The 14,095-nt window shown below is 36.5% G+C and overlaps 1 long non-coding RNA gene across 1 annotated transcript; it reads left to right on the top strand.

The window, feature by feature from the left end:
* Positions 1 to 4,551: 4,551 nt before the first annotated feature.
* LOC110935201 lies at positions 4,552 to 6,600 on the top strand. The gene is made up of 3 exons (XR_002588944.2): positions 4,552 to 5,019; positions 6,037 to 6,124; positions 6,298 to 6,600. It is a non-coding gene; the product is annotated as an uncharacterized LOC110935201 (long non-coding RNA).
* The last annotated feature ends 7,495 nt before the right edge of the window (positions 6,601 to 14,095 follow it).

Here is a 14,095-nt window from a genome sequence, read left to right as displayed (position 1 = left end):
CACACCCTACAAAGCAAGTCAATTCAGTTTCGAGACCTCTGGAAAGACTTCACATGGATTTATTTGGTCCTGTGAATGTCAAAAGTATTACAGGAGACTACTACTGTTTGGTCGTGACTGGTGATTATTCCAGATTTTCGTGGGTAATGTTTTTGAAGTCAAAAGATGAAACTTATGACAGTTTGATGACGTTGTTCAAGAAGATTGAAAATCAGTACCAAAGGCGTATCAAAAGAATTCGTAGTGATAATGGTACTGAATTCAAGAACAACAAGATGGAAGAATTTTGTGATGAAAGAGGTATATTGCATGAGTTTAGTGCTCCGTACACTCCGCAGCAGAATGGAGTCGCAGAACGAAAAAACCGGACACTAATCAAGTCGGCTAGAACAATGCTCGCAGATTCAAAGTTACCGATAAATTTTTGGGCTGAAGCTGTTTCCGCCGCATGCTATACGCTCAACAGAGTTATCACTGTCAAAAAGTTCAACAAAACATGCTTTGAGCTGATCAATAACCGCAAACCAAATTTGAAGTATCTAGAACCGTTCGGGTCACCCTGTACTGTTATAGAGCCTCATGGAAAATTTGGTCCGAAGTGCATTGAGGGTATATTTGTTGGTTATGCAAGCCCTATGCGACGTGTCTTCGTTCCAAGTGAAAAGCGGATTTTTGAAGCTGCAAATGTTGAATGTCAAGGTTATACTATGCCGCCGCAGAATCCAGGAGATTCATGGCGTTATCATTATGACAAGTTGTGGGATTCGTTTGACATGAGAGAAGAATCAGAGGAAGAAGAAGATTTCTTTGATGAGCTGGATATTTTGCGAGATTATGAGTCGCAACACAGGTTCCAGCTGAGTATTCTAGAAGACCTCGAGAAACTTCAAATGATGATGAAGCAGGTCCTAGCAATGCTGGTGAACATGATGATGAAGTTGCTCCTTGTAATCAGTCGGCAGAGAATGACAATCAAGAAGCTGAGAACATGCCAGTATTTGATCATGGTGATTCAGATTCTGAGGGGGAGCAGATCCAGTTCTCAAGTCAAACAAACCAAATTGGTGAACAAGATGCAGATCAGAATGTTACTGATCTGGAAGGCAATGTAGATGTTCCAAGCGAAGTGATGCCACGAACTCTTTCATACCATCCAGAGGAGTTGATCATTGGAGAGTTGCAAACAGGCGTTCGCACGAGACGTCAAATTGACCAGGGCCTTACATGTTTTTACTCTACAGTAGCACCTTTACAAACTGAATTTTCATTAAGTTGTTTTATTTCGCAGATCGAACCGCGAACTTACAAAGAGGCGCTTACTAAAGACTCTAAAATATTTTAAATTCAAAAACAAAAACATGATAAAATTTCAAAATCCAAAAACAATATAAAATCTGAAATAGAGCTTGTGTAAAAAGGGAAAATGATAGTACATCAGTTTGACAGTTACTGTACGCTAAAGATTTGTAAAGAATTAAATGCGTTAAACAGTCTCACTGATGATGTGTCGATAGGTTTTCGCACATTTAGTAGATTTTTTCTGGATATAAACCTAAAATTTCAAAATGAAACTTATTTTGTGGGGAACACTACTTGGATATATAGGTAACCCCTGAAATCTCGTTTAAAAGGTCCCTTATTCTGAAATACTAGGTCTTTATACTCAGTGATATCTGGGGTATTATTCTGGGACTTCTGCTAAATGGAAGTTCTGACCTAGTCCCCGAATAATACTTTTCGCAAATGCTTGAAACATAGCATCGCCCTCAGCAACTTGATTAAACAATAAAATTGATAATCAGTGCTGTTGAAACAAAAGATCCTCTAAAGGGGACACACCGAAAAGTCGAAGCCGTCATCTCTCTGCGTATACGGAAGTATCGACCTTAGCTCTCACGGCCCTCGCATTTAACCCCTTACAGATATCATCTGTGGTATACTCACCTGTAAGACTGAATATTGGGATTCTGGATACGGGAGTATATTCAAGAGGTGGGACACATGAATGAGTTAAGTTCCTAAAGACATCTAAATCGTATCCTGAATTAATTGAAATTTGTGTGAGAATTTAAAGTGGATCAGTATATCGACAATCTACGTGAATTGTTTAATTCTGAGTATGAATTAAAGCTTAACGATACTGGTAATTTGTCGGATAGCTGATATGATTCCTTGACACGCTCACCAAAAATAAGTTTATAAATAGTTTACTTTGTTTACTTTCTGCAATTTAAGTTTCTGTATTTCATTTCCTAGTTTAGAAACTTTATAAAATCCAAAAAGATTTTACCTTTCTGCTTTATTTTCGGACAAACCAAAGTGGAGAGTTGATCGTTGGATTCTCAAAAGTTGAAGCAGATGCAGGAGAAGTTCTGGACTGGAGAATGAGGAGAGCTTATCTTGATGTAGTTTGGATGGTTGAAAAGTCAAAAACGAGTTCATTAACTTGATACTTGTTATTTTCAGAAAATGTTTAAAAGTGATGATCTAAATCAGTTCGTTTTGTCTGAAATCAACCAAGGTCATTAAGTTGAACTTGGTAGATTAATTGAGTAATCAGGGTTATTAACTTGGACCTGAATACTTGAGTGGATTTCTAAGCTGATAGACATTGTGATTTATTGGTAAAATCAATAGTTTGTAATGTTATTGGTTGAGTAACAGGTTGTGGATTTCATTATCTCTGTGGATCAAAAAGTCAAAGCTTGAACCAGATAAAGATCCTAGATCCCAGCATTCCGAGAGGGGGAGTCTGTGAAAGGGGGAGTCTAGAGTTCTGGATCAACAGTCAAAGGGGAGACTGAAGATAGAGATAGGAAGAGTTTCTGAACCTGTGAAGATAGAGTTGTTATAATGAAGAGACAGAGTTGGAGAAAAGACTAAGACTGAAGACTCGACGCCGAAGACTTCGTCAACATCCAAGGGGGAGTCTGTTGGTACATTGAATGTTTGTTAACTGCGTCTGTATCAGGTCTTAGGTCTAGATAGGTTAGAATGGAGCACGGAAATCAAGTTAGGGTTTTAATGTGAGATTTCGCTCCTAATGACACTCATGTCATTTGAAGCGAAATCAGAATATAATGTAATTTCGCTCCTAGGTCAATGTAGGTAATCTCGCTCCAAGTTATCTTGGTGATTTCGCTCCTAAGTGATCACATGGGGTTTCGCTCCTGCTGTTTGGAGCGAAATCAGACTTACTATAAATACCTATGTGTGATCTCATTCTGTAACTTTGGGAGCGAAATCAAGTCATGTGCTAGGTGTCGAAACTCTGTCAAAATTTACTCAGAAAGCATTAATAGAGAAGGAAATTGAAAGGAAAAGCTGTTGTGACTTTGTTTACATTGATTCCGCCTCTGTACACGAAGATGAACTGCCTTAACTGACTTTTTAGGGTCGCACACGGTCCAACATCAAATTTCGACAGAATGTTTTGTTGTTTGCTACTGTTGATGCCACACTCTATAAATTCTCAACATAACTCTTAAAAACATCATATCTCAAGTTCTACAAGTCCGTTTTGCCCGATTCTTTTTCCTACGCGTCCGTAATTTAATTGCGGACCTGTTTAGCATATTCATTATCAGTGTGACTCGGTTTAAGAACAAATATCCTATAAATCCCATTCTATTTCTAACTACAACATAATGAATTTTATAATTTACTTACTTGCGTAGCGCTTCGGAACGAACACACCTTATACGAGCTTTTAGTTTGAGTTCACGCATTTGACCCCAAATACTTGAATCCCTCAAACTTCGGCTCTGATACCAACTTGTGGCGCCCGATTTTCACATTTGACAAATAACATAAACTTCATACAAATTTTTGGAAAATTTTGACACGACCCATTCGTAAAGTAATCGTTTTCCTACTTTTTTACGAAACCATTCAAAATACATTATACGACACTTTTCAAAAGATGCTAAACTAAAAAACATACACAATTTACCCAAAATATTCTATCTAAAGTATCCAAATAAGTTTAAACTTCAAACTACTACGATTATCCTAAATACTAGTTTAGCATTTACTACATAAAAACGATTTAGACCCATTCCAAAAGATGTCTTGAACCGGAAGCGTTTAAGGGCGACTTGGTGTGTGTTCGGTCCGGGTGCACCACGATTAAGCATGGGATTTACCTATCATTCATAACAACAAAACGTTTGTTAGTTGTAATGCATAACAATTCAAACCCTTTAATTACTAACATTATTCGACCCATTAACATGTCATGTTACTTTACTAACACCATTACCTCCATTCGGAAACATCCAACCAACCGCTTTCCGACTCATTTGTAATGAATCGCTACATACCATGTCTTTCAATATACTTACATCATTTAACCCGTTATAAACAAGTCGATTCCTTACATTTCCACAATCATTCCACTTATCATTCCAAACCGTTTAGACGGGTCATTCCATATTCACTACATTATCCTCTTTTGAACATTTCTCATTATATACTCATAGCATCTAATCAATCATGATTCGTAATGGAAATTTATATAATCTTAAAGTGCAATGTCGGTGCACCCACAAAATGACATGCATGCCCCTCATTTGTCTTATTTATCTGTACCTTTCTTTCATCAACCTATCAAACCCTCAGCTCTCTCATGAGACTCACCCACTGACCTATCTCTTCTCCCTCTCGCTGAAATCCGACCACTGGAACTCCGTCTCCGACGACATATTGGTCCGACAAACACCCACCAGCATCACCCCCCACTCACCTGGTTACCCTCTCTAAATGAAACGGCTGGCCACCACCACCGTCTGGTGCCGGCGCGGCGACGAGGAGAGAGAGACTCAGAGATAGACGAAGAGAGAGAGGGAGAGAGTGGCGTAAGAGAGGAAGAGACCGAGGAGGAGAGACGGTGGAGGTTGATGACGGCGGCAGCGCCGCCGTACACGGTGGCAGGTGACATACGACGGTGATGGATGTACGAGCCTCTCCGATTGGGCTAGGAATCGGAAACGCCTAAGAGAAATATTAGAATGGAAACTGGTGAGTTATTATTGTTATCATTATTGTTGTTAGTTTTTGAAATTAGATATGATTGATATATATGTTATTGATTTAGATCTGCAATTGTTATGTTTTTTTGTTTGTTGTTGTGAAATTTTGTTAGTATTTGGTGATTTATTTATTTTGTCTAATTGTCTAAGTCGGATCTCATTCAATAGACAAAGCTCAAGCTTTTATAGTTTATATCTGCTGTGTTGTTATTGATAGGTTTGAAACAAGTTAACATAAAGTATGTTAATTTGGAGTCAGCCTAAATGTGTTTGACTGTTTGGAAGTTGCAGTAGTTTCAGTTTAAACTTGAACACAGACACAGGTTGACCTGCTAGCTTTAATAATAGATTTTAAGAGGCAGTTATATCAAATAAATTAAGTGGATTTGGTAATTCATGTCACACTTTAAAAGCTAAAAAAGAATTATACGTTACATTTTGTAGCTAAATGGGTAGATCTCGAGTAGAGGGGACACGAACACAGTTTGACCTGCTAAGGTTATAAAAACGCCAAAAAATAAACTTCCAAGTTAGAGGTGTTATGTCCGTATAAGATGAAGTTCACAAATACACAAGTCGCGTTCTGTTTCGTGTAAGATGAAGTTTCTCATGAAATAGATCATTCAAAGTATATTTTTAAGGCATACAACCTTATCAATCACACATTATTCATGTGTGTATTGAAATGTCATATATAATAAACTTGCAGTTAATTAAAAAACCAAAGCAGATTAAAAAATAAATCAACAGACATATTTAATTTTATGCATACAGGTACAAAATATACGTTGAAGGAAACGCATGGTGTGAATGTGTATAGCTGACGCTTGACAGTTTGTTTTAGGTAATTTACGAATTTGGTAGTATTTAAAAAGCAAACATCTGCGTTTCGCTTTTATTGTTTTCATTATATTGAGCCGCCAATAATGGATGTTAAACCGTCATTTATGGAATAGTTTAAATATTTAATGACCTGTTTATTTGTCAAACTTGCTTATGTTTACAGCCTGGTTCGGTGGGATCACTAACACAATGTTCTATAAAGAGGAATCGCAACGCTCAAACGTATAACCTCTACCTCAATTTGACCGAAGGTAACCATTTTAAAATGATGATTGTTATTGTTTTTAAGCAACAACTTTCAACATGTTAACCTGTTTGACCCGTTTCTTTTTTTAGCTATTTTTCATTTTAGTATATAATATGAAAGATAAAGGTCGGTGGTTCCGACCATGCCTTTCTCATGTGACTTTTGACTGAACCGCAGAATTCGTCTCACAACTCACACCCGCGGTTTTCTTCCTCTTCCGTCATCCGTGGGCTGTTAAAAGTCTCCGCTCTTCTACTCAATCAGGATCTGTGAAGCCCTGATTATTCTCCATGTCTGTTCATTGCTTCCATTAACATGTACCCATTAGATAACAAACTTCTATTTTTTCTTTTTATTAATTCTCAAGAGTTAGGGTTTTTCTTTCTTCATCAAGTTCATTTAGATCGATGCAGCAATCAATTACCGTTCTAATTCCACATTGATTATGATTAGATATTTGTTGCTTCAGTTATGATTAGAGATCGTTTGGTTGGCATTAAGTTAACATGTTTTAGATCAACTCAGTGTGTAGTTAGTTTGTTCTGCAATTAGGTTCAGAAATTAAGAATCGATTAAGTTTGTTTGCTAGATTAGTGCCTTAGTTTGGTGATTTAACTGAAATTGTAGAGTTTTGATTGAGAATTCTATTTCGATGTAAAAAACTGAAAAAAACAATAGTTATATAATAAGAATTAAAGAGTCGGGTCAAATATACAGTATAAATACGAGTTACTTTAACTTTCGACGCCGCCGTAACGCGCGGCGGGTCAAAATCCTAGTTTACACTAAACTCATAGTACCAAATATTATTATTCATGAATCTACAAATAGAGTACATAAGATTCATATGAACTTACCGCGATCTTGAGATGCTTGTGCCTTCGAATGACTTGCGTCTTCTTCCTTCTTCGTGCCTATATGTCATAATCTCATACTTTAGCTTTCATAAACATTACTTTCACAATCCTTATAGTACGTTATGGCGTCTACTATTCACATACATCATTATCATAAGGAAGTTGCATCAATCTTAACAAGTATTCATGTAAAAACCATAACTAAACTCACTTAGGCATTTCGTCGAACACATTGTGTGCGTATCACTAGTTTAGCACAATGTATAAGCATCCTAAGCATAATTTCCATAGTTCTTCTCATTGATTAACATAAACATCCTACTATTTTGAAATCTACCATTCAAATCATGGGCACATAGTTCTAAATCAATTATTCATAACAATTTCATCAATCAACAATCAAATTAACATACAAAACTTCACAATTGCTAAACATTACTTGACATGCAAGTGGGTTTTGCCCTAATCATGTTCATATTCAAAATTTAGCATCTAATGATGTCTAGACCTTCATAGCAACCATTAATCATACTGAATTTTGTATTACATTCACGAATCACACAAAACCCACATAATCAAACATCATCAAATCACAAAATTTAACTTACTTGAGATCAAGAACACTTAGATAATCAGGTTTCTTAGGTCATGCATTCGATTCTTTAATAATCTGGCTTTCAATTGATGGAATTTAGTGATTTAGGGTTTTGTGAGGGAAGGAGTAGGAGTCCCCTCCTGGCTTCTCACGATCGCACCCCAACCAGACTTGTCTGGTTTCTTTCTTTTATCATTTTATAACATTATTTACACATCTAGTCCCTCATCATTTAATCCCCATTCACTTTAGTACTTTACCTTCTAACTTAACCATCTTTCTTTACTAATTTATATGTATATATATATATTTATATATATATATATATATTTTAAAAAAACATCACTACTTATTACTACCTCCGTCCCACTAAAAGTGTCATATTTTGAATTTTCAAAGTCTTTATTTATAAACTTTGACCTTAATTATATATTTTTGTTTAATATGAAACTTGATGAAAATTAACCCGATAAAAATACTTGTAAATCACACTCAAATCATATAACTTTCATCAAGTATTATCTAACACAAACAAAATTATTTAAGGTCAAAGTTTATAAATAAAGAATTTGGGGTGTTACACCAAAGGAAGAAACAATCCACTCGAACAGTCATCCGACCGGACGACTGTCCGAACGGACTACCATTCGCACGACTGGCTATCCGATCGGATTACCATCCGATCGAACTGCTATCCGACCCACTTGCACTTTGCATCGTTTACGTGTCGCTTATCGTTATGCTATCAATCTGTTCAGGCTAACCCTACTCTCTAGCGCTCCCTTCAATCCATTAACTGCTGTGAGTATACTCAATCCCTTTTTGCTTTACGCACTTTTGGGTGTTACATACGTTACTTATACAAAATCACATCGAACACGCTACGCAATACTTTAAACGCTAACCGCTAGCGCATGTATACGTGACTAAATGAATGCTTGTTTGTTATGTTTACACATGGAATGCTGTCTACCTGGCTTAGCAACGGTAGTACAATTAGTTTGGACTCAGCACCCGTTCACTCGGGGGTTGTTAAGGACAATTACCTACATAGCTCGCAGTGGTGAGTATGTATCGCGAACTGCCTTGGGCAGTCAACCCGCGGTCATTGGTATCGATAGGTTCATGTCGATAACTAACATGCCTCATTTCACTCTGTGTACGTGCTGGTTATGCATAACGCTTTCGAACTCTATATGCTATTATCAAACTTGTATGCTCGCCTTCACACTATGTGTATTGACCTTTACTTTAACGTATGTGACAGGTGCTTAAGTTGCTAGGATGCTTAATTGCACGGTGATGAAATCGAGGCTAGGGAAGGTCTAGAAACCAATAAACAATTGTCTGTAATAAAAATCTGAGTTGTCGGAACAGAACAATTTGACTAGATCTTTATGTAATAATTATATTATCATTTATGACATGGTATGGGACATGTTGCTTTAAATATCTGGTAAATATATAGTTGTTATGGAAACTTCTGGACAATCTGTTTCGATCAGTGTTACGCCCCGATGTTTCCGCCATCGGTTGGAGTGTGACAAAGAGGACACCGCAACAAAAGTTACAACTTGTATACACACAAACAAAAAAACCTGTGCAAAACACCATTTATGCAAAGGGTACAACATGTGTTCCTAATTTACAATATATAATATAATAATGACTGCATAAAACTTTATAGAGAATCATACAAATGGCTGGTACATAAAAATTGTTTGTTAGATCTTTCAAATAAAAACAAAAACGTCGACAAGTTAATATCAACAACCATATCATTGTAGCATGTATAATACATCCCCTTAACATCACATCAATGAAACCGATCTGTCAAATGTCACGTAGTTGATTTTCTGTGTTCAATAAGTTTCAGTATCCAAAAGTGGATATGATACTCATAGAACTAGAATTATTCATTTGGTACATAAACAATGAATTTGATGATAGTATGATGTTAATTTCTATAACAAGATTAAATAAAAATCTTGATTAGTCTACTCTTTTTTTTAAATGTCAACCTGTATATAATTATATTAAACTAGTATTAAGCCTTCCTGCGTTGTGGTGGGGGCGTTGAACCGTGCCAAAGAGACCATCCAAGCATGAGGTACAACCTAAAAACAAAGTATGATGCACGAACCATCATGAACAATTGCAAATTCCATCGGTTCCCCAATGATGGTCAGTGAATACATAAATGATTTTGACCCGTATAATTAAAAAAGTGTCGACTCAGTTTATGACACATAATATTTAGAATACGTATGAACAATTATACACTTAATCACTTATAAAAACTTACTATAGTTATTCATTAAAGATAACAAAAAAAAAATGTTGTGGGTCAGCCCATTCCCAGTCCCACGCATACAAAGTTATTTTATATGATCCGAACCCATCTTGAACTGTTACTTAATATGACTCGAATCCATCCTGAATTGTTATGACATTGAAGACCTGAGTGGCGTCAATGCTCTTTTTAAATGTTAGAGCAAAACCGTTAAAATGACAAAACCACAAGGAGCAAAATAGAAGTTAACTCTTATATATTTGTTTATTCAATCAAATGTATGTTATTGTTAACTCAAGCTATATAGATATAGTTAATCACATATTTTATACGAGTTTTAAAAGGTAAAAATGTAACATATAGATAGAGTGGCAATGGTCTATAGACGGTTATGGCCTAATTCCTAACACTCTTTTGTGGGGCCGATCTTCTGTTGAATGTTTCTTTCTTACGAATATCGATCGTACTTTTCTCAACTGCCACTTTTATGCATAGTAGGTTGTACTTTAAACAACGGTTGTGTTGCTATTTTGGCAAAGTACAAGTATGCATTGCACAATGCATACATGTGGCCATGTGGGTGGGCTACCTAACTTGTTGAAATCATGGATGTAGCAACAAATGAGTAAAGTTGAATCCATTTAAACTTTTTCTTTTTCTCGTTTTTATTTCAATTTTTCTGATTGATGGGTTTGAGGTTGACTGCACAAGTGAGCTCTATAGTGATAGTTGCGGGTTGAGTTAACTTCAAAAGCAAACATCATCTGCCAATAATAGTGTTATTAAAGTGATACCATCATGCTATAATGTTACAAGACAATTATTGTTTGAATATACAACATTAAATGTTTAAATTAAAGTCGATTAAATTAGTTCTCAATTAAACTGCCTTTACTATCGATCCCATAATGCGATCATCACGCCATTTATAAAGCTATAAAATTTCGATGTGCGTGAATTTGTGATACATGATCGACTTGCGACTCTAAACTGATATTAAACCATCTTTTGAAAAATAACAATAAGAAATTATTTTTTTTAAGGTAACATTGATCCATTAAGAATAAAATATAAAATAGGAATTTTAGATTTAATCCCAACTCTTCCTCATTGGCCGCCAACAGTCCCAATTCCAAAAATAACCACTGGCAGTCCCAACTATTGACATATTGATCACCAATCTGCCCTGAGTAACAGAATCCTAACGCCGTTAGTCTCCGGTCGTCGGAAAACCGTTTTTGTCCAGAAAAAAGGTTTCTAAAGGTCCGATCTAAGGTTAAAAAGAGGTTTGGGATGAAAATGTTGAGTTTTCCGTCTAAAAAGTTGAGTTTTCCAGCAAAAAAGAAGTTTTTCGGTGAAAAGTGAGTTTTCCGGCGACTTTAATAATTAGGGCTTTTACTAGAAAAAGATTCCCAATGGTCCATAATAAGGTTACAAAGAGGTTCAAGACAAAAATGTTGAGTTTTCCGGCCAAAAATAAGTTTTCCGTCCAAAAAATGTTTTTTCGGCGACCGGAGACTAACGGCGTTTGGGTTCTGTTAGTTAGGGTCCATTGGAGGCCAATATATTAAAAATTAGGACTGCGAGTTTTTATGTTTAAAGTTGGGACTGTTGGCGGCCAACGACAAATAGTTGGCAATATTAAAATCCAATATTCCTATAAAATAACACATTTTAACGTATGTATACTTCTAAATAAACTGGTGGTGGAGGTGGGTGGTAGACGTGGACGATGGGTGGTAGACATGGACAATGGGTGGTGGTGAGTGGCGGTGTTTAACCCTCTGCAGAGCTTAGAAAATCTTAGAAGTGGTTGGGCCAAGTCTGCATCAAGAAAAGTTCACGCAAACGTTCTTTAATAAAACGTCTTCGGAAAAACAAACAGTCTGCAGATAACAATGTCTGCACGTGGTTTGTGCTGCGCAGACAGTAGAGCCTGTGCAGATCTTTTTTAGAAAAACAAACACCATCATATAGACTTATAGTCATCGACACATACATGGGTTTGGAAGGAGAAAGTCTTAGATTCAAGTCTCACATACGTTGGAGATTAAAAGAAATTTTTCGTTAACAAATTCAAACACACTGATATGCAGTAATGCTTGAAATGTGTAACTAGTCTATTTACACAATAAATTCAGACAAATATATTTCTATGATATGTGCTTGAGAATTTAAAATTGAAAGCTAAAACTTATATGCACACATGTGTATTAGACTATTGGCTGACATCACAATGAATTCAGACAAAAATATTTCTATGGTATGTGCTTGAGAATTTGAATTTGAAAGCTAAAACTTATATGCACACATGTGTATTGGACTACTAGCTCACATATACATCATTATACAACTGAAAGGATCAACAAATGTTAACCGTTAAGAAATTACATACCAAAAGGCATGTGTTGCTGAAAACACAAAAGTTGATCAAGTATTAATCCCGTTGTTAGTAACATAAACTTGCATCATTAGCTTAAATGATATGATCAACACAAGGCCGGACCTAGAGTACAACTAACCCAGGCTTGGGCCTAGGGCCTCCAAGAACATCGGGCCTCCACTAACAAGAAAATTAATATGCTAACTATTAATACTAGTGTAAACTTATTGTTTTAGAGTTGTTTGATTCCTTATACAAGCAAATCTATCTATGTTATAGTTGTGTTAGATCTTTGCTTGCTTCTAAACACGTATCGTTTATAATAATCAAAGAAGGAAAAAGGCCTCAGAATTTCATTTCGCCTTGGGCCTCCAAAAAGGTTGGAAGAGCCCTGGATCAACAAATTTCACACCAGAAGGCAAACAATTTTGTCTTAAAGAAAGTCATAAAAGTGGTACACAAATGGTGTCTAGTCAAATACGTAAGGCTCAATATATGTGATTCACAACCTTAAGCACTCTCTATTAGCATTACGGACTCAAATAAGTGAAGCTTGAGTTTGGTTTAGGCTTCATCCGTTTAAGTTTCTTCGTTCTCACCCTTCAATTGGTTTAGGCTTCATCCGTTTAAGCTTCTTCGTTCTCACCCTTCAAAACTTGCAGTTATCCAATTTGCTAATACAAAAAGAGTTGCAAGTATTATATATATGGAAATCACGTTTTCTTATATAGTTTTGAAGGTGTATAAAAATGATTACCAAAATGAAGGACATCCCTAATTCATGAAGAAATGCTCAACATCTATAATCTGGTGCCGTAAGGGGATCCGACAGAGAGAGAGAGAGAGAGAGAGAGAGAGAGAGAGAGAGAGAGAGAGAGAGAGAGAGAGAGAGAGAGATTGGAGGGGGGGGGGGGTATTCGTAAAGCTTGCTGATGTGGAGTAAAGAGCCCCCGCCCTTTGTTTGAAACGTTGGAGATGGTCTAAGATAGCTAGTTCTTGATGCGAATGTTTTACGCATGACAAGAAAAAAAACTATATGGTAAACAGAAGTCTCGAACTAATGCCATTATTAAGCAAGTTGTTGAAGTTGTAAGTGTAAAATTAACACTTTTAAAGCTAAAAATTTAGTAAATGTTGGAGATGGTCTAAGATAGCTAGTTCTCGATGGTAATGTTTTACACATGACAACAAAATAAAAAAAATAAAAAAAAAACTATTTAGTAAACAAAAGTCTAGAACTAAAGCCATTGTTAAGCAAGTTGTTGAAGTTGTAGGTAAAAAAATAACGCCTTCAAAACTAAAAATTTAATAAACGTTCAAAAATTTGTTCGAACCGCGAAAAAATTTAATTGGTTTCTCGAGTTCGATAAAAAAAGGTCATACTTTAAGCTAATTTAGTGTATTTGTGTTTATACGTCCTTATTCTAGCATGCTTTCAACATGTCCTAAATGCGTAGAATTTTCTTCATATAAATTTGTGTATTAGTCTAGGCACGCGCCCTAACCTAACTAAGATTCCCATGTGTGTAGGAGTTCGACATGTAACTATTAGACTGCGGGGTATGGTGGGGCGGGGGTTAGGCTTGGGTTGGGGCATTTGTTAACACGTGGCTTGGGTGACAGACATGGGGCGACCCACATTTAAACAGGGTATGGTGGGGCGGGGGTTGGGGGCGTGGGTTTGGTGGGCTTCGCTAGATCTGAGCCATTGATAGTTAAATCAACGGCTAGCCCAACGGCTTCTTTGGTTTGTCCAATTAGAGCCCGCCATGTCAGCTTGGCCAGACCGCCCCACGCCCGGCTTCAAACCCACGAAAAAGGGGCCACGCCCAAACCCATGCCCACCC

Source organism: Helianthus annuus, chromosome 4 (assembly GCF_002127325.2).
Source record: "Helianthus annuus cultivar XRQ/B chromosome 4, HanXRQr2.0-SUNRISE, whole genome shotgun sequence".
Classification (NCBI taxonomy): Eukaryota; Viridiplantae; Streptophyta; class Magnoliopsida; order Asterales; family Asteraceae; genus Helianthus; species Helianthus annuus.
This window is presented reverse-complemented; position numbering and strand designations above follow the sequence as displayed.